This window comes from Myiozetetes cayanensis, unplaced genomic scaffold (genome assembly GCF_022539395.1).
Source record: "Myiozetetes cayanensis isolate MyiCay16 unplaced genomic scaffold, myiCay2020 scf5-8, whole genome shotgun sequence".
Lineage (NCBI taxonomy): Eukaryota > Metazoa > Chordata > Aves > Passeriformes > Tyrannidae > Myiozetetes > Myiozetetes cayanensis.
Genome location: NW_026087742.1, coordinates 51,224,175 through 51,243,162, shown reverse-complemented (window position 1 = coordinate 51,243,162; position 18,988 = coordinate 51,224,175). Strand labels below are relative to the sequence as shown.

General features: G+C 35.3%; 1 protein-coding gene across 13 annotated transcripts in view; it reads right to left on the bottom strand.

The window, feature by feature from the left end:
• PCDH9 (protocadherin 9) overlaps positions 1–18,988 on the bottom strand; it is a 680,196-nt gene that overhangs the window by 628,921 nt on the left and 32,287 nt on the right. The window lies entirely within an intron of this gene.

The window sequence follows — 18,988 nt, the reverse complement described above, 5'->3', positions numbered from 1 at the left end:
CAGGAGAAAATACTTGCATAAGTCACATACTCTGGACAAAGCGCAGGGCATTGAACTCATATCTTTCTAACATATTTGCCATTACAATATAAGGAATTTCATCCATGCTTGAAGGAAATCAGCCCTGCAATGCTTAGGTGGATGTGGATTGAGTTGTAAAACTATTTTTTACATTATACTTTTTAAAAATTTAAATGGTTTGCTTTAATGAAGGAGGTTTACTCTTTCAACCTGAACTAAAAGTTCAACACAAGAGAAACTACTCTACTGTGGTGGAACAGATTCAATGAAGAATTAATCTTCCTTATTTTTTCTTTAGGAAAAGTCTTTTCTGATGTTAAAAAAAAACCCAACCAACCAACAAAAACAAACAAAAAACCAAACCAAACAAAAAAAAACCCCAACGAACAAAAACTCCCAAACACAAAAGAGATCTCTTTAGACTAAAAAAGGGCAGAAAAAAAACTTATATGCAATTTGCACAATAAAGACTTCCTATACTAAACTGACTAAATAAAGCAATCAGTTTAAAGAAAGAAAACTTTCTTAACAATTACACAGATAATTTTCACCTCCAGAGGATTATTTTGTCCCAAACTGTATTCCATTCCTTTCATCAGCCAACACCACTTTTCAGTAGAGATAAGATATCACGCGTTTATCAACTGTATTCTTCTGAAAATGAGTCAGGTATTTCTAAGTTTACAGTTTATATATAGTGAGAATATTTTCTTCTCACATAGCTAGCTAATTTCCATTCATTCTTAAAGTATAGCTACAAAGTTTAATTTTATCAGAAATGTATGTATAGATAAAAAAATACAGTAAATGTACACATTGACACAAATAGCTTTCCTTTGGGTATTAGCATGTATTCTGAGCATAAGAAGAAGTAACAGATGCTCCAGTGTCAAATGACACAACTGGAAGCACCCAGAGTGTTATACTGTGGCTGATATCCAGTTCAGACTTCCAGATCATTCCTTCATATAAGTCTCTGTGGATAAATGACAGTGTAGAGTTGGTGGTCTACTGGCAGAAGAACTCACTCTAATATGATTTAAGAGAAGAGTGTCTATTTCACAGGAATCTGACTCTCTAAGGAGTTATGATTCACTCAGATTACTGTGTACATCGTATGCTCTACTGGAAGTAATGAGGAAAGAAGAAAGATGTGGTTGTGACACTACATGTGCTAACTGTGACCTGTATGTCCTTTAGTTTAAAGTTCAGATTTCAGGTGAACTCTGAATGTCAGATTACTGTCTGAATTTATGATCATCAATCCTTTTTTTCCTTCCCTGAGGACCTCATAAAAATATTTGCCCTGTCACAACCTTTCATTTTGTTCCTCAAAGATCCATTGAAAAAGTATCAATATCTCAGCTGCAGCCAAAAACAAAGTAAAAAAAGTTCTGCTGAGCTGCAACTCACTGCACTGAGCTGAACAAAAGCTTCCTTCCTGAAGAATAGCAAAGGCTCTGCTTCTGACAAAGACTTGCTTTCTTTCCTAGCTCTTTAGGATTCAGCATCATGACTTCAGAGATAGCTGCAGATGTGCAGAGGTTATGTGGAGATTTCTGAGATCTAAGATTCAGTTCTAATTATATGTATGTGATATCTGAATATGATACTTTTATTTTCAGGTATAGAAATCAGCCTGCTGAGATAAACCTTTCTGGAGGCAGCCATCTTTAGAACTGGCATGTTGTTCTGGAGTTCATCAAGTGCACTGTCATTTTCCTTTAAGATTAATAAATTAATTTCAGGTGTTATACAGATGAAAATTTAAATATGGATTCACAAATTACTGTAATTTGATGGGCCCTCCACAAACACTGGGCGTCCATTTCTGTTAAATGCTAGTGCTGAATTTCTAGCCAAAATCTAAGCAAAGTTTAAATGTCTTACAAGCTCCTTCCTTGATCTCTCTATAGTAAAAATAGTGGGATGAATATCCTATGATTTTCAAGACCATTAAGTGCTACTGTTAGGATGGATTTCTTTGCTTCAGTTTAAACATTGGGGATATCCCTTACTGTAACACTGATTCATGAACATCTACTTATTCTTTATTCAGCACCTTAAGTAATGGAAAGAAAAATAATTTGAAAAACTTGATCATTTTAAACTTGTGTCAAGAGGCTAAACTATACTAGCTGCGATTTTAATCATAGAATACACTCACTTTTCCCTGACTTTACAAGATACATGAATTATAGGGCCTACTTGAAAGAAAAAGGTCATAAAAATGGATCATAATAAATGGAATATTGTCCAAATGTAGCAAGAAGGCTCATGCTTTCACAGAATTATTTGGAGGAAACAATATTGAACACTCATACTAGAAAAGAAATACACAATGCAGAATAGAACTCTGGTGTAAAGATTAATGTGGTGCAAATAAAAGATTATTGCTTGAGTTAAACAAATGTGTCTTAGCCTCATCTCACAAATAGCCACACATTTACTCTATATAACAACCAATTTTCATTCCCATTGTAACAATTTCAAAGTTAAAAAATGCAGTTTGAAATTTACAGCACAAAAGACAGAGGAGTTATTCTTCAAAACCATTAGCATGGAATCAGACTTCAAGCAGCTCCCATTTAGCATGTATTGTATTTTTCCCCACTGAGTTTAAAGCACTATGTCAATTTATTTTTTTTTAAGTGCACAGGATCTGTTGAAGTGTCCTGCAAGTACTACAAAAAAAAAACCCAACAAAAAACAACGCCAAGGAAAGCATTTATGTATGTAACCGAAGTCTCTCATATTTTACTTCTTTTCCTGTATCTGAACCACTACCAGGAGAAAACATTATCTATTCCTTATCTTATGAGAAGGCCGGCAAAGTGTGATTACATCTGGAGGATCACTAGTAACAACCCAGGCACTGAACCTCTGGAGGCAGGACGTGCATGTAGCTGTAGCTGAAGCGGTGAGACTGTGGTGGGCAGGGCAGCCCTGTCTTACAGCGCTACGCCACCCACGGCTCACACAGCCCCGGGGGGGCACAGCACACACCAGCTCTGTAGCTTTAACTGCGGCCGCAATGCCTGCAAAGCAAGTTTTGCTTTTCAGTGAAGAGAGCTTCTGTTACTTCCCTGTGATATCCTAGCTCTCAGTAAACAGTAAGATATTTTCTGAGAATTTTAAAGTATTTAAATTCTTGCTCACTGGGCTTTGTGCTACAATACCAGATGCATTAAACAGTTTGTCATACTCACATAAAAGGTTGGACACTATATTTACCATCCTATTATTGAGTTTTCAGCTTGAAAATTACAGGACTTGTATAAGTACAGTCATACTGTTTTGAAAAAGGAAATGTAGTTCAAAATACTCTAGGCAGGTTACTGCTATGAGGTAGGAGAGATAAAAGCTAACAAACAAATAAACCCTTTAAACCATACCAAACATGAAAGGAAACAAAATGTTAGAATTAAACTGTCATTGGATGACTGTTTTTAAAGTTCACTGTCTCCATTAAATTCCCTATGAATTTAATAACAATAATTGAGACAACAGAACTTTATTTTCAAGATTTATGGTTAAATTCTACAAAAAAGAATAATCTAACCATGTCATATCTAATATGTATGCAGCAAAGATTGACAAAAGCAAGTAAAATGGTTTTCTCCATCTCCAAATTATTGAGTTAGCTAAAATGTTCTTTTTGTAGGAAAGTTATAAAGAATTTATGGAAGGGCAATGTCTAATTAGTACCTGAAGTTCTACTGGGCTGCTGATTCTAATTAATAACACTTTCTAACTGTGTTCAAAGGCATTTAACTAAAATGAAAGCCTTCAGAAATGAAGTGAAGCATTTAATGCCTAGATACTGAAGAGATAAGCTTGCTATGAAAGCCTAAAATAGGTTAGACAGATTAGACAGGCAGATAAAACAGAGGTAGAAACAGGCAAATAAGATACACAATCAGGTATGAAAGAAACAAATATGCTTGTAAAGAAACATACACAGAAAGACAAAAAAAGTGATTCAATCTGAGGAAAACCTTATGCTTGGTTATAACAACAGTTTGCTATGGCATAGTTTTAAATATCATGCATACTATAAAGGAAAACATTTCCCTATAACATAGCTACTCTAGATTACAGACACCTTTTTAAAAAAAATGTTAACTTTTTAACTTTTTTGTGTTAAAGCAATTAACATTCCTGGGGGATAGTTTTATGACATAAATGTGTTACACTGAACTAGCTCTTCTGTCCACATATATGAAATCCAAATAATCTGATCCTGTAAGAAATATTAGTTCATCACAGCATTAGTATGCTTAGTCAGTGGAGCAAAATAAGGAACTGTAGGCCATCTTACACTGTTGAAAATGCCAAATGGCTTGTGACACCCTATTCTCTGTTTCTTTACAACCAAATACACAGCTCAGGTACAATATTTCAGTTGTAGACAATGAGGTTTAGGTGAGATGATCCCCACACTGAACACTGTTCTTGTCTATGAGCTGATCCAGTATTTGAGTATAGTTTCACATACTTACATAAATTAGCATACGAGAGAAAAAAAATACCAATATATTATACCCATAATGTTTGGTAATCCAAAGAAGCAAAAGGGCAAACTGCAGCCGAAGCATACACAAGATCACATGCAGGGTTTTCCCTCTTCCTTGCACACCCATGACAGTAATCAGGGTATAGCTAGGGAGCAAAGTGATTGTTGTGTATTTATGCTGCCAGGTGTCCAGGAAGGGTGATAAGAGCCCACTGAACTTGCTGAGGAAAAGTGAATTATATCTTTCTGAAGTCTGACACAGTGTGTGCCGCCCAGACTTCTGGGATGTCCATTCAAAGGTGTGCCACACACAAGAAAATCCAGCATGAGGTCCAAAGGCTGCATGCTGGCAACTCCTGCAAAATCTGTAGCAATCATCAGGGATGTAGGAAGGGGAGCTCCAGAAGGGCTCAGGGACTTTTTTTTTCTTTCCTGCATTTTCAGAACAGCCTGAGCACCAATGTAGAAACACCTCTGTTTGGCGACACTACTGAAGGGAGAAGTGACTGCAACCAAGCAGCAATGAGCCCCAGTTGCCCATGCTATGCAGAAAGCTCACCAGCTGCCCACTGGACCAAAGACCTCTTTTAACACTTCATGAGATTCCCCAGGGCCAGCCCAGCTGAACAGCTCAGTGTCAGCTAAAAGAAACCCACTGGAGCTGGAGGGAGGTGGAGAATTGCTCACTCTGCAAGGCAGAAAGACAACAAAGCAGAGGTTTAGAAGAAATCCTCCCTTTTAACATTTTTGTACATCTCTAATAGCAGTTCCTCCTGCATAAACTACAAGCAGGCTGGGTCTGTGTAAACATCCTCCCCTCCCCTCTGCTGCACCGGGCCTTTCGCTTATCCCCCGCCGGCAGCTGTGGCTTGGGAGGCAAACAGTGGTCATCCTGTTCTGTGCATAATGACAGACAAATAAAAGAACAAGCAAGCTTGGGAGATTTCAAATCTAGAGCTGAGAGAATTCTCCGAGTTTCACTGTGTCTCTGTGATCCTCCCACTAAATGTGGGAGCGGTTTTCTTCAATAAATGAAGCCCATAATAAACATCTCTCCTTGTGTCTCTCCAGAGCCCTTAGGGAGCTCTGCAATAGCAGAGCGTAGAAATTTGCAGAAAGGTGTCCTCTGATGGATTACACTTATACAGCATCAGTTGTTATAAACTGCCAAGAAACGGGAAATGGGATGTCTCAAGACACCCATGGACACTAGCCATTAAAAATTGTATCAAATGCATATGTGAGCTTTATTTCAAAGAAGTGTTTGATTCCATCAAGCTATTTTTGAAGCATAAAGGTTTATTTATAAGGACATTTTGACTTTCATACCTTCCTTTTACACTCAATTCACAGTTCCTGTCCTTAAGAGTACAAGAAAACCTTGTGTATTAATTAGCCAATTTAGATTTCAAAATGTATTTTCTTAATGAAATTGAAATAAATTAAGTTCAAAATACAATGAACATGTTTCTAACGTTGAAAAAGACAACACCAGGTGGTAACTAGACCTCACATCTGCACAGTCAGAATAAGTATGATAGAGGACAGGTTCAAAGTGTCTTGCCTCAGCAGGGTATTATCATGGTACTTATTGTACATGCTGAACAGAACCTTAGAAACTCCCATAAATGTACTTACAAGAACTGAGAAGTAAGTGCTTTGTAATCTTTAATCAGCCCAACATTCAAAGCCTGCTGAAATTAAAGCGGATCTTCTTTTCAGCAGGGTTAAGGTCAGGTATTTTACACTGAGTATTTAAAAAAGAAACTCAGGAAAGTCATTGCTGGACCAATTCTTGTCCTTCCCTCTCAGAAGGACCTATTTGCCCAGCCAATTGGAGAGTCATGAAAGTCTCCTTTAACAATAAATACTACATTTTTACCATGATCAGAATTACTCCTCATTTAAAAGCTGAATTTTTATTTTATGCATCATCAGCAAAATGATTTATCTAAATCTGAACAGCAGAATTTTATTGGTAAGCTAAATATGAAAGTCAGAAACATGGATTTTCAGATATTGTATTCATAGGGCTGGGAATTAGAAAAGCCATCTTTGACTTCCTACTGGCACTGATGGAAAAGTCATTGAGAGAAGTAGAGGAATTTACAGGATTTTCAAAGTAATTTTTTTCTGATCATTTTACCATCAGTATTATCTCTCTGAAATATTTTTGTGCAACTTGGAAATGAACACAAGTATCAGGAAGGATGAAAAATATCCACAAGATAGTAATTCTAATGCTTATTTACAAAGATATGTTAGCTCTTTGTACACTTATCAGCTAGCTCATCGCTCCACAAAGGTAGTGATTTCAGTATAGTTAGTAATGACTATCTGATTGCATTGTGTAATTTGGATCAAACATGGATCCAACACACTCTGGGACCCACAGCAGTAATACACAAAATCTCTATTATTATCAATAGGAACATGATAAATATTGCTTCATCTTGAAAATAAAAACAACAACAAAAAGCGGTTTTAAAGTCTTCAGTATTGAGAAGACAAGAGATAATGCCTGCAAACAAAAAACTGCAGCTCATTGACATGAGCTAGGATTTTATGGGAGCAGGTAAAAAGACCTATGCAATGCTTTTCTGAAACAAAAAGGTAGGTAAATTACTTACCTGTATAGGGAAAATGTAAGCCACACCAAATCATCTTACTTAAATTACATAAGTATTAAATTAAATATTATTAAATATTTATATATTATTTTACTGAAATATTACCTGAAATATTATCTTAAATTATATATATGCCCATACAACCACACAGATTTTAAAGGTATTTTCTATACAAGGTTATTAAATATAAGGATATATAATAAAAAATTAAGATAGGGATTACGAATTCCTACATGTTTAGTCACTTTGCCTGTTATGCTATAACTGTAAAATCTTGTCAATAAATGGTTTATTACAAGAATGTAAAGAAAAAAAGACTTTCAAAAAAACTCTCAATGTAAAAATAAATAAAAATACTAAGATTACATGTAATAGACATAGCACCCTCATAATCCTGTTAACAACTCATTGTGTATCCTATTTATATTTCTGAAAGGACAAAAAAAGCCAAATTTTCTCTGACAGAGTTGATTAACTCAGCACAATTTTCACTGATGAAAAAAGTGGACCTTATATCTTGCATTATTATTGGTTATATTATCATCTTAATATCACTTACTTTAGCACTGACAGCGTGGTTAGTACTGTAGACAAATAAGCAAGAACTTCAGAGAGTGACAGTGCTATGACTGTCCCCTAATGGGTAGCTTTGAAATGCTGGTAGATCTAGTTTGTTTATACTTGAACCAGGCCTTTGGGTAGTATAGTATGTCAGAGGACAATGGGATAAAGATAAATGTTGGTTGGTCTAGAGTCAGTAACTAATAAACAATCATCATGACTTTAATCCTTCCATGTGTCCTGGGAGGATATGGGAGGTGACAAGAAACGAGTTCCTGATCCCTTTTTCTCAACTCAGCCCCCTAAACAGCACTTATGAGGCAGCTCAAATTTGTGTCACTGACCAAGGGCTTTTCATAAGCCCAGGATGAAGGGATTTCTCTTTCCTGTTGATTGCTCCCACTTCTGCCCTTCTCCTGTACCCAATATATCCCTAAGCAGAGCAGCTTAATTGGAGGCAATTGGTTGAGATTCTTTGGTTTTTTGTGAATAGCATTATCAATTATCACACCTGTTAAAAAAGAGATGCCCCCTGTATATTTATTCTTACTATCAGAAAAAAAATATTGTGAAAATTGATAAATTGATAAATTATATTACAATAGAGTGAGAAAGACTAGGTTTAATTTCTGTTGGCATGACCATCACTTTGTTTTTTTGGATTTCATTATATCTTCCACTCGGAAGTTTTTATAAACTTTTCCGTTTCAAGCCCAATCTTCTCTAATCTCCAATTCAATTATAGTACTTTTTGTCACATTCATACTAGAAAATACAGACTAAGGATAGCTTTTATTTTAAAATTCTCTTGTATCTTCCTACAGGTTTGTTTGTGGTTTTTTTTGCCATCTGACACACTCAAAATTCTGTCTCTGGTTTCCTGAGTTCTCAACTGGGGACTTGATCTTAAAACACATATACAACTTTCTTTAATTTGCTAAAAGGGATTGTCTGTAGAATTGCCGTCAATGCTGTAAAGTGTTCTGCAAATGCAGAGAGCAAGGCACATGGGATCTGGCTGTGACAGTACACTCTTGAAGTTACTGTTTATATAAACATTGTCTGTAATCAAAACACTAAATCAGATAATAACAATAATGGGTGGTGGTGGTGCATTTCATCTCTTTTACTGACAAATAATGATTAAAATTAATATTATTCTTCTGACATTTTAGCATATATTCTCCAGAAAATTTGAAATTATGGATAATTTCACTTTTGATGCTTTTTTAATAAAGCTTCTTCACTCCTTGCATCTCTTTCTACAAACTTCATAATCCCTTTTTTCATATAGTACTCAAAAATGTCATCTCAGGATAACCTTTTGCTTGACCTTTCAGCAGATAAATATCCTCTGTAGTTATCAAACTTATATTTTTCAATTTCCAACTTTCAAAGCATCAAGAGCAGAAAATATACAAAGAAATATGGTTCTGATTCTTGTTCTTGAGCTCAAAACAGAGTACTACCATTTGACCCATTTTAATAATTTAATCTCAAAAATGTCAATTGAACACTATCAGATGTAATATCGAGTAACATACTCTACCTCCTTTGATGAAAATTATTAGTTTAGAAATGCAGACCAATTTTTATGCATTTAATAATCATATCCTTTAAAAATAATAAACAAAGGAACAGGTCTAATACTTCCAAATCCCAGAAATGCAAAGTTCCTCGTGGTACCAGTATTGTCACTGAGAAAATTTGGAAAAGACCTGGATTGGGCCCATAAGGTTAGACCAAATGGGTCTGGCCCTGCTTCATTCCTTACTTTAATGGCTGGAAAACATGGAAGAATGCTGCTTAAAGTACTACCTTTACAAATGGTCAGGGGTGGTTTGGGCCAACTGACTGTTGGCAAGCTCACTGTACTAAATTTAGTCTTCTAAAAACCTATCTGAAAAGAAAAGGGAGGGAGGGAGGAAGCAGGAAAGGTTAAAAGCAGCCAAATTGTGATTTGGAAGTAGGAACAGTTTTGAGAAAATAAGAAAGCCATCTACATATTTAAAAACTGGGTCATGGGAGGGCACAAAGGGATGCCTATACAAATGGTCATTGGGGTCTCTCTTCCTATGTTCTCTATCTCAGTATTTGCCTTAGGATTGATTCTGTTCATGAATCTCTGATATTTCTAGCTATATACAAACGAAATTAAGTTTCTTCCAAAACCATTGAAACTTCTCCAAGTCTTTCCTTGACTTTGCTTCAGATCTGGCCAAATGTAAAGAAAACATGGAAGGTAACTACAGTTTCTTAGCACCGGTAGATGGTAAAATAAAATAAATAAATTAAAAGTATAAGTACACTTTCTGTTGAAAGTAGTTCAGAACTTTCCTGCCAAAAAAATTATAATTTTGAATATAACTTTCCAGTGGGGAAGACTGGAGAAGTGAAACTTAAGAAAAAAGATAGGGAACAGAAAAGTCAGACTGATTTTCACTTGCTGTTGAATTAAATGTGAAATATTTTGCTTTCTTGAAAATCTGTAAAGCAGGATACTTTTGATAAATGCTATTTGATTGTACTGACACCTGAAATGATTAAAAAAATGAAAGGGGGCTTCTGTATCATATATGAAACTAAGAGAAGTGAAAAAAGATGGGATGTGAACAGAACTTTTGGAAAGATTCCAGACTAAATGTCATTCCACAGACCTATCATGGTCATATCATGGCAAAAGAATCTTCTGCTATCAAGACATTTACCTTTGTTCAACAATGAAAATTAGCAGAAGTGAGGAAGAAGAAAAAAAAAAAAAACAAACCAACGTTCCAGTGTTTAACAACATCCTTCAGTCACTCCATACCTCTTCATATGGCCAATCTGGGACTGCCCAAAAAAATGAGATATCCAGGAGAGTATCACTGAGTTAAACTAATATAAGTTAAATATTGAATGAGTTCGAATATTTGCTTCCCAGGTGGAAAGAATTACATATGTGCATACAAAGACCAAAAAAAAAAAAAATTATGCCTTCTGTGCATTTAGAGTATTTGATGATTGAAAAATCTCCAATTTCAAAGTCTGAAGTGCATGGATGTACTACATTTTGTGATAAAGTGTATGCTGACTCCAAACAAGGCTGTCCCCTTGACATGATGAACAATGTGAGAACAATCACAATATTTTCATTTGTCTCTTTCAGTTTACCTGCACCTTGAAAGTCAGGATGTCAAATTAGGAAAACCTTATTCAGAGTGACCCATGATTCAGATCAGTACATCACTTCTTCTTTCCCACTTGGAAAAAAACTTCTGATAAACAACTCAAATTGATTTTCAGTTAATGCCGATGTAAGCAGATACTATTTTCAGCAAGAACTCCTTGTCCTAGACTCCCCGACTCTGTGACTGAAGCCAGTCCCAAGTTTTTTCAAAGTGAGTACTGATAAACCACTGAATTAGTGAAAACTTAGAAATGCTGGCTTTAACACATTTTGATCCTCAACTCACTCAAATATAGAAAGGTAAAAGTTTTAATGGTTGGGAGGCATTATGAAATCCTGATAGGAAGAATATATGGACAGTATCCAGAACCTTATTTAGAAAAGTGCAGCCACAGCCCTACAGCTGATGTTATTACTAAAACAAAGGGTGATGGCCCTCCCAGGCTGCAGCTCTGGGCTTCCTCTGTAATCAAATAACTGCATAGTCAGACTAGGGAAGACATTTAGGTGACTACATTCCAATGACATTTAAGTGACTGCATTCCAATTATTTAATGGGGCATAGACTCCTAAATAGTTTTGTGGCCAAGACCTGGAGTGCAGAATCTGCCTAACCTTAGATATCACTAACTCTTCCAATTGACTTCATAGGCAACCCTGGGGAGTAGGATGTCTGAAAGCTTACTGCTGTTTCAAATCTAAAGCAGGTATGTAAAAGTAGATGCCCTGACTTTTGCTTCAGTGGTTCTGATGAGATAAGAGAAAAAGAAAGTAGTCTGGCTCCAACCTTCATTATGATTTTATGTAAATTATTTTAAGTAAGGTTTCTTGCCCTCCAGTGCTTGAGGATCCTGAAGTTGATTTACTTTTTAAAGTTAGTTCAGCAAACTTTCAAAGATTTTGCAAGCAAACTTTATATTTGCTTGGAATTCCACAATGATGGTAGGGTATGTGTGTGTGTATGTTCTAGTACCATAAAAAACACCTTTAAATACCTTAGTGTTCTTCTTTCTCCATCTACTTTTCCATTCTTGTATTATAGAAACAGTACATTGTGTCTCTCACTGTGAAAAAAATCACACTGGAGAATTATTTATTCAGATAAGATTTTTTTAACAACATTTATAGGCTAGTTGTCTATGCAGTTCTTATGTTATTCAATAGTCTCTAAAAAGAACTACATAAAGGACTGTCTAAATAGAAAACCTGAAAAAATTGTGGTGATGGATACTAAGGAACAAAAACTGAGGATATGCACAGGATTTCACAGACATTTCTACAGAACCCTGCCCTTTGTACTGATTTTAAAGAATTTCTTCATAAGGGTAGATCCTTGAAATTATCTTATCACTGTTCCTGAATGAGCTCTCATATTACAAATATATGCATATCTAGCAGAAAGCATTCTCCTGAGGTTGAAGTTCTGGCATCAGACTTTGTCAGGAAAGGAAACCATGGAAAACAGAAATAGTAGTCCTGAATCCTGAAAGGTTACTGTTCTCAGTAAAAAAATCTCAGCTATTTACAGCATGAAGCATAAAATGATACCAGAAAGCTTCCCTACAGTCAGAATGAGTAACACATCTGGCTTTGATATTCATTCTTTTTTCCAGCAAATGGTTGTACCAAGTTAGAATTTTCAAAATGTCTATCGCTTTACATATACAGATTTAATTTAATTTAAAACAAGTCCCATTATATAAATGCATTGCAACTTCAAAGACAGGCTTCCTCAAAATTATAGCATGAGAGCTTCCCATGGTTGCCATGGAAATGACCTTTCAGTATTTCCATGGTAATGGATCTAGTTTTATATATTTCTCTTTTATGAGACTGTATTATACCAACAAAGCTAACATCCGGAATACAGTCCTTAACTTATGCATGCAAACTCACTGAGAGAAATTATCTGACTCCCAAGCCCCATGGGCACGCTAAGCTTTTGGATGTCTTTTTACTACTGTGTAACAGAGTCTTGAAAAGGATCATCTACTGCTTATTGTCAGTAGAGAAATGCTGATATATTTTGCTCATTGCTATGTCTCTAAAGGAGTTTCTGGATTGATCTGCTGTAGTCTTTTCCAGACTGCTCTACTTTTCCCAAAGGCAGAGCAGCTGGAAAAAAAAGAATGGATTGAGAGCTCAGAATCCTTCTATAAATTCCCAGCTGTTGATCATATCCTGCTGTGAAATAAATATTATTCTAGAGCATTTATTGAAAATCTATAGGCCTTTGAAATTACATATTCATAGACTTGTTGATCTCTCTTTTTTAATTTATAATGGAATTGGTTTTCTCTTCCTTTTTTCTTTTTGTTTTTTTGTTTGTTTGGTTGGCTTTGTTTTTTTCAAACATTATGGTTATTGTTGCTGTCATTGGAAGCTAAAATCTTCCTCTTCACCCTAGAGACAAAAAGAATGGAAGCAGTGGATTCAAACCTATAAAACTGAGAGCAACTGAGCAACCAAGGTATCCCGGTCCCCAGCACTCTTGACACATAAAAGGAATCCAGCTCGACTTAGGGTGTTAAGTGCCTTAAGGTGTTACAGAGATGGGGCTTGGACAGGATGGTGCTGCCACTGTGGTTCACAGAAAAAAATCTTTAGAGTTATCTTCCAGTAAGGTGCAATTCCAAAGAAAATTCAAAAAATATTTCAATAAAGCTTCTTTCATCTCAATCACAACATCTAGAGTTTAATAATGAAGTAAAACACGACCACTCAGAAAAGTAAAAAAATTAAATCTGTGAGGAAATCTTTAGAGAGGTGTAAATTCCTCAGAGAATGAGAAAAACACATAAACTTGAATTGAACAATTTAGTCTGGCTCGTGTAATTGGTGATGATGCATAAGAAAAAAAAGAATTTGAGCCTGTCATTCAGATTTGAGTTTTCTGGGCTAGCCATGAGAAAAATGCCAATTTTTAGAGCAAGTTAGACACAAGTCAGACACAGGTGGCTGCAGACAATGTTTCCATGTAGCAAAGGTAAAAGAGCCACTTTTCCGCATAAAAATCTAATTTTAATGTTCTTTTTTTTTTTATTAAAAGTTGGTCAAAATAGTTGGTGGTTAGAGAGTTTGCTCTTAAAAATGTCCTAAGAATTAACTCCTTCACCTGCTTCAAAGGAGATAATGATCAACATACAAATCAGTTGTCATTAAATGGTCAACTGACATAAAAGCACATATATTACATTACTATTAAAGAATAACTGAAATGCTAGGATCATCACTTATGCCTTTTGTTAAGGTATTGCAATGACAATGACTATCAAGACTTCAGCCTGCTATTACTGAAAACATTCTGCTCCATTTAATTCTATTCCTTACACATTTCTAAATGAAGAGCATTGCCAAGAAATTACTTTTATTATTATTTTTATTGAACTCACAGCCATGTCAGAGAAATATTGAGGTTAGAAATACTTATAACATTCAAAGAAATACAAGGCCTAAAAAAACTGACCTCATATAGCTTTAAATCTCTACAGGGTTCATGTTTATACATGAGCTATTTAACATTTAGGGTTAAATTCATATGGCTGATTTTGGGCCCTTACTTCAGGATGAAATGAGATCAATCAATGCTTCTAAATTGTTTGTTCCTCTCCACTAACTATAATGGGTGTCTAGGTGATTAGATCATTCAGTCAAATGAAATTAATCCAAGATAATTGCAGAAGCAAGCGGTTGACAATACTAGAGGACAGCACTTATTTCTCTGAAACTATTCCTCTTACATAGCATTTTGTATCACTAGTTCTTTAGAGAAAATGTTTAAAGGAGTTTTTGAAATTACTTTTCTCAGTGTAGTTTGTATCTTTATTGATAATTACATAATTTTTTAATTTTCTCTCTTTTTTATTTCTTAAAGACCTTAAATAGGTCTGTTTAAATAAGGCTCAAGCCTTTGCTTAAGCGAAACATTTGCTTTTGGCAACCAGCTGTTTTTGGATATGACAGTAAATAAGTTTTTCTCTTAAATGATGCTGATTTCCCATTTATTTCTACTGTAGCTTGACATTCTTGTCACACTTACAAAGACAGACTACCTAATTTCTTGTCATGGTCTATAGCAAAGATGTTTACAATGGTATTTGTAAAGTGATTTGGATCAGAACAGTAATATACTGTTTCCATTACTAAAGGTATAACTCTAAGTGATGTCAACATTTGCCTCCAACAAGATAATACTCTGTCATCCTGAAAAAGAGCTATATCAGCAAAAGAAACTATCTAAGAAAGAATATTAATGGGAGGGGAGGGGGGGAATCAATAATTTTGGAAGTCTGGAAAGACTGGGCCAGAGTAAGAGAAGACAAAAAACCCCAAAAGAAACCCACAGCTAAACAAAGCCACAAAAAATCCACGTCAAAATACTTTTTAAAATAAAGCATAAAAACACAAAGCAGCATGAAGACTTAGCACTATTGATGCTTTATTACTGCATACGCTGCGGTAAGAAGGTATATCACCATAGAGATGTAAGTCTCCTGTCAGAGACTTCTATAAGAACAGGAATATCAATGGCAGAAATAATTGTATTACAACCATAGTTTAAAAGCACACTTGGAAATAAATACCAAGAGTACCAGTTGTAAAACGGTGTCTCCTAGTCCTGTCATTGCAGCACACACAACTCCCAACATCTTCCACCACTATCTCCCATGAAGGACAGAGCAGTGACATTCCTGTCTGAAAAGAAAAAATAGCCTAGGATAGGTTTTCCAACTGGGTTCTGTGGTTACCCACTCTTACCAAGGAATTTATGATTTTTCTGGCATGAAATGAAGCTTGTCGCTGTGATCTCTGAACACACCCTTGGAAAGGTTAGTTTGAAGAAGCTGGAGCAGAAAAAGCTTTCCAAACCACTGACAATGCTATTGTCAGGCATATTGCTATGTACTATCAGTAATGTTTTTGACAGCAAAATGAGCTCTTATTTTTGCATTTAACATATGTTCCAAATTATAGATTGTGTTTCAAGTATTTAACATTGAAATAAAAAACTGAAGGCAAAAGGAGGGATGATATGATACTTCTGGAATTGGACTCACTTGTATAATCTTTCTACACTGTATTTTCTGATCCATCTAAATAGCTTTGTAACTCATTAAAGCATGCCCCATACCTCCCAACTGTAGGAACTGTCATAGCCATTTGGATTCAGAAAAGATTATGCTCTCCACGGTTTTTAATTAACATATTTCTGGCCATAGTGAAAGCAGTATTGAGTAACTTCCATTTAACATTTCTCCTCTACCTGAATTCTAATCCATTCACTCCTTTTGCGAAGACAGAGTAGTGACCTGAAAACAGTGCTGCAAAGAAGTTTGAGAAAGAACTCGGGTGGGGGAGAAAAACTGCAGTTAAAAATATGATATTCACTAGTTACTAATTTGAACTGCTAATGATCTAATGGAGCTGGAACCAACTCCTATTGATTAGCTGAGGTTCGCAAAACATTCACTCCCAAATATAACTTGCTGTATATAGTTACATTTACAAAGCAAACAAACTATAAAAAGAAGAGCAACTCTGCCACATACTAGTGGTAATGAAAGCAATAGCTGTGAAGCTCTGTGATGGGATATGACACGTATTTCTCCATACATTTACATTTTAAAGTTTTAATGAAAGCATATTGTCAGGGCATGCCAAGCCCACTACATATTTTTCCTTTGCAGTGCTGTGACAAGATCCTGCTTCATGTTGCAAACAAGAAAACATTTTGTAATAAATGCAGAGTGAATATGCAAGAATAAAATCGAACAAGTACCTACAGCAAATCTGCTCCCCATCAAAAATCTAGGGGAGGCCTTTTTCAAAGACCAAATCCTTTTACTCCTTTTCCTATGAAGAAGGCTCTTATCAGATATTTAAACACTGGCTGTTGGAAAATTCTTTCTTTAAGGAAGCTGCAAAGATACTAGAGCACTTCCTGAAACTTCATCATCAAAATAATTTCTCCTATTAAGAAAATAAAATGGAAATAAATTCACACATATAGAAATAATTGACTGAGTCAGACTGTTGGATGCCTTTTAACATCTAACTTCATGGATTGTTGGTATCACTTGATATACAAAAGCCTTCAAAACCTAAAAAAAAAATGTAATATTCAAATGTTCAAATTATCAAAATGAGATTTAATTTAGAGCTCATTCTCTAGGGTATTGTTTTTGAGTTTATCTGTGTTCAAAAACTAAATTAAATTATCCCCCTGGGTCCATAATAAACTGATTGTCTTTTTTTCCTTTGATGATGGCTATCAAGAATGATTTTTTAGTTCATTTCGGCCATAATCTGACTTTTACTAAGCTAAAAAAAAATGTATGTTGATGTATTGTATTTAGTATTGACTAAATGGCCTAGGAACTGGAGCTCATCAGTCTCATGTACATCTCTTAAAAACCCCTTATAAAGGAACTCTGCCCTACTTGAGGCAAATTAATGTGACAACAACTTTTCTTTCTACCACCATTTTACCAAGATATTGAAGTACTGTAAAACTTTACTAACTGAAACTCAGGAAGGGACTTCAGCTTACGGACCCAAGGGATCATTTTTCTGTCCCTGAGATCAGATCATTTAAAAAATGAACACAGGAGTCCTCAACCTCAGCTAAAGTCTGATTCTGCAGAAGGGAATTCACCTTTTCAGCACTGGATGACACAACCCCTGGCATGCCAATGAGCACTTACAAATGCACTGTGCAACACTGAAACTAACAGGGCCCCTCGCAGATTTAGCTGCCAGCTAATATGAGCCTGGGTTAGACAATCAGGTTCCAAATTAGGCTAATAACTTAACTTTGGCAGTAATATTGCAATAAAAATGATTCATAATTCATAACGAAAAGGCGAAGATGTGAACCTTAGCAAAAAGACACAAAGCCATACATCAAGAGACAATTATGGGTCTCAAAACATCAGCAAGCCAAGCAGGCGACGAGTAGCATCAAACCCATCAACAGGCAATGCGCCAACTTTCATTCCTGATGACAGTGTTTTGTTTATTCTGTTGTGCAATAATGTTGGTGCCCTATTTCTGCTCTCTGGCTGTATTTGCAAGAAAAGTGCATGATCCTACCTCCTTTTGGTCATCAGTGTTTCCTCACATGCGAATATTTGAACATCCATTCGATTTCCAGAATTAAAAGTGAAAATGGTTCTCATTTGGAGTATCAGTGCTTCACCATAATTGAGTGTCGAGTTAGCCCTATAGCAGATCTTTAATGAGATAAACGTTATTAAAGACTGTTAAAAAATAGTTAAGTATGGTGGAAATATCTCTCTGTAGAGATCTGAGGGTTCTCTTTAGAGCCTGAATTTCAGATTCTTTTCACAGAAAATTAAAAACTGTTCTTCAGTCTTTTAAGAAGGAGTAATTCAAAAAGAAAGATCTGATTTTCTGTAGGAATAGCACCATTAAAGTTAAGGCATTTTGTAAGTAAAGTATTCAGCTGAGTATTATCTGCCATTAAGATAATTAGTTCTAATTTTGCCTTGGACCTTAGTTGAAGCTTTGCAGTGGGAAATAATTTCTAGAAGTTTTACCTATTTAAACAGACAAGTTAAATAGGGGATTTTGAAAGACATATACATTCTTGCTCATTCTCAAATCAGATTTACTTGACATCAGAATTACATTTTTAATGTGCAAAACTCTAGCTAACCATAGTTAAGGAGCTATATTGGGATTTCTGAATGGAAACTATCAAACTATATATGTTTTCAGATATGGAGATGTGCAGTGCCAGTGAAAGCATCTTGAAAAATTACTATCTCATGATAATACAGGTATGCCATATGGGGTTGTCAAACAGGTACAAAAATTATCTAAAACTGTGCCACTAGACATTTTCACAGTGGCAATGCTATTTTTTTTAAAGATTTCATCCATAAAATTAGAAACCTAGTCCTCTTTTGGCTAAGTAAACAGCTAAACAGTATTAAATTTCATGAGGAATAAGACTATTTTGTCCTCAAAAGAAAAAAATATTCTATCCTCTTGCTTAACCATTTCAGTCATTGCTAAACATATAGTTAAATAGAAACTTCTATATCTGAGGAAAACAATTGTCACTTT